We start from the raw sequence: 3,352 nt of genomic DNA on the forward strand, positions 1-3,352 counted from the left end.
AATGATGATCACACAAACAGAATGGTTGGAATGTTTAAGTTCAGGCCAAACAAAAAATGCTCCATATAACTTCTTAATATAATAGTTTACTCAAATACACTATAAATAGGAATAGTGTTAACACAGAAAGCCAAAAGAAGTTTGCAAGTGAAATTTCTAGAAGCTCATGAAAACAATACTATCCCATACTACATGTGCAAAAGGAAATCACTTCTAATGGTGTTAGTTGTACTCTGGTTATCTGCAGTCATTTGGTCTTTCAAGGTGTCATCTGTCTTTGCTTCTCATATCATAAAATTAGTCCACAGGAGGAGCTGGTCGATCTTGTTCATTATGAGGACTGACCGGCTTCCCAGGTAGGTTGGATCCTCTTTAATTAGGTAGTCTCAGCAAGAACAAGATCACCGCAATTACCATCCAGGCCACGAAGATCATAGTGATACTGGTACCATCGTCATCAGAGGGTCCTGGAAATTCCTGGGACATTCTTTGTTTGTACAGTAGGACAGGGACATCCACAACAGATTGATCAGCCTTCTCATCTCATGCTCATGAGAGCAAACACATTCACAGGATCGAAGCCGCCTTCTGTCATGATTGCCCAGCTTGATTTAAATTGATTGTTTAAATCTATGTAATGTCCTATTAGATAAGGATCACTTTTGATAGAGAATATGAGCAAGGTAGCTTCTTTATAGGTAGTCAGCCAGGAACAGAGGCCCCTGGAGAACATGGATGTCACCTCGTTTGCTCTGGCAGCGTCTGATGCAGTCTCATTTAAGATGGCCGCAAGCCCTGAGGCATTTTTGATGAAGTATGCAACTTAATTCTCCAGCTGCCTGCTGGAGGTGGTGTCATTGGGGCTGATCTTATGTCCAGCTTTAAGGTATGTTCAGAGCAGTTTGAGCTGTGGCTACTTGTGCTTGCTGGGTATTTGGTGGGGTCTCTCTGGTTGGATCAAAGTGAGACAGCATCTTCTGCCATTGATAGTGTACACTCTGGATTCTGTAACTTGGAAATAAACCCTTTCCTTCCATAAACTACCTCTAGTCAGAAGTTTGTTCGGCAACATGAAGGTAACTGCAGCGGAATGTGTTTATACACCTTGCCGGTAGGTACAGGAAGTATACACCAGTGAAACTTGTACTTTTTTCAAAAAAGTAGCTATTCCAATATTTTATCATCTTATCTCTTTATAATTTTAATAATCCTTCTAATAGCTAGTAGTATTTTACATATTTATACTTACTTATATGGTCTCATCTTGCATTTTTCAATGCTTATTGATACTTTTTGCTTATTTTCTAGTTGGATTAGTTGATTAGTGTTGAGCTTTGAAAGGTGTAAGTCTATTTATGAATATGAGGGTTTCAAAGTTTTTTTTTTGTTTTTTCTTTCCCTTAAGAAAATATTTAGAGTGAGAGGGAATATCCAAAGGCATTGATTCACATCCCCATAATGACTGACTGCTGCTCTTACAACTTATAACCCACAACCCATGGTGAATACTAGCAATCCCATTGAGGAGGGCCCTCAGTGTCATGGGGGCAGAGAAGAGGGAAATAGTACCAACACATGATGTGTCCATACAAACTTCCTACTTAAAAAAAAAAAAATCAGCTCCATTTATGAGAGGTCATCTGTTCCAATGGACATTTTAAAGAGTGAAAAGAGCAAGCTATGTAATGGCAAGTCATAGACAATATAAATAAAACAAAAAGTGGAAGGAATTACATTTAGAGAATACATGTTATATGTTGTCCCCAGTATAATCTGTGACAGTTTTAAAAAGGACCACTGTGGAACAGGGCATGGTTGCATATACCTCCAGCACTAGGGAGGTAGAGGTTGGAAAATTGCTGTGAGTTTGAGGCCACCCTGAGACTACATACCTAGTGAATTCCATGTCAGCCTGGACTACAGCAAGATTCTACCTTGAAGAACAAACAAAAAGCAGCAACAAAAAAATAGTACCACTGTGGAACTGGCAGAGCAGTGGTGGAGGAAGATGGACTTAAAACTGTATATAAGGCTTGGTAAGCAAATGAAAATGTTATAAGTACATCCTATATATTCCAAACACAAAGTCAGTTTCTATACACTTGGGGAATAAGTTCTCCAAACATAGCAATCACTGGGTATGCATTAATATTTTAGAATCTGTAGAGAATGTAATTTATGAAAGCCCATGTTGTATTTTGGGAGAGTAAACTAACTTAAAATCCTTTTATCTTGCTGTATTTATGAAACTTTTTCATGTTTATGCATGTATGGTGAAATATCATATAGTGAAATGACTAACATTGAAGAACAAAACATGAGTTATGATGCTATGTACTAAAGAAAGTTAAAAAAAGAAAAATTTTACAAAAATAATATTATAAAAGTTTGTAAAACTTTCTGCCCTCTATTGCACTTTTTGTGTCAAGAGTAAGAATTTCCTTTTTCTTTTTCGTGAGTGTTTGTATAGTATATATGGTGTGTTATAGTGTATAGGGTATGCACATGTGAGTGCAGATGTGTGCTGCCATGCACAGACATGTGGAGGCCAGGGAAGAACACTGAGTGACATGTAATTTCTTTCTCTCTTGCTTTTATGTCTTTGATATGGAGTCTCTCCCTGTACCTAGACCATCAGACTGGCTAACAAGAGAGCCCCAACAACTCTCCAGTCTCTACTCTCCTCAATACCAGGGATATAGGTATGCATAGTCACACCACAATATTTATGTAGGTAATGAGAAACCAAACTCAGGATGAATTGGACCCTGAGGCTTTAGTGGCAAGTACTCTCTCCTAGTAAGCCATCTTACCAGCCCCTGAACTTATATTCCAAAGTCCTAGTCTTATATTCTAAAGATATACCTATTCTTTCCCTAAAAGTTTTATATCTTAAGGTAAATTCATAATCCACTCTGAATTTAGATTTTTATATAATATGAAGCCTATGGTAAGGTTTAGTGTTTATCCACAGATGTTGTAGCAGACAGCTTCAGGTTCACTGAGATAAACTTCCAGACCAGGCACAGTTATGGAGGAAGGGATATTTATTGAATCTACAGATCCAGGGGAAGTTCCCATAAATGGCAGAAGAAGCTGGCCTGCCTTCACAGGACCAAGCAGAGAGATAAGTACAAGCCAAAAGCCACAGCACACTTTAGGAACTCCTGCTAGACACACTTTGCCTATCTTTAGATTGAAACCTGAAACCCACTACCACATCAGCCAGGTGGCTAGAGATGCAAACTACAAACAAATAAACAACTGAACATATTGGGGGCCATCTATTCTATTCAAACCACCACAGATGTCCTCTTCCTTCTTTATCATTTATTAAAGAACCTATCTCTTT

The 3,352-nt window shown here is 38.2% G+C and overlaps 1 pseudogene; it reads right to left on the reverse strand.

Annotated features, from left to right (window-relative positions):
* Positions 1–297: 297 nt before the first annotated feature.
* Positions 298–595, reverse strand: LOC123459522 (annotated as a pseudogene).
* Between the last annotated feature and the right edge of the window lie 2,757 nt (positions 596–3,352).

Source organism: Jaculus jaculus, chromosome 1 (genome assembly GCF_020740685.1).
Source record: "Jaculus jaculus isolate mJacJac1 chromosome 1, mJacJac1.mat.Y.cur, whole genome shotgun sequence".
NCBI lineage: Eukaryota > Metazoa > Chordata > Mammalia > Rodentia > Dipodidae > Jaculus > Jaculus jaculus.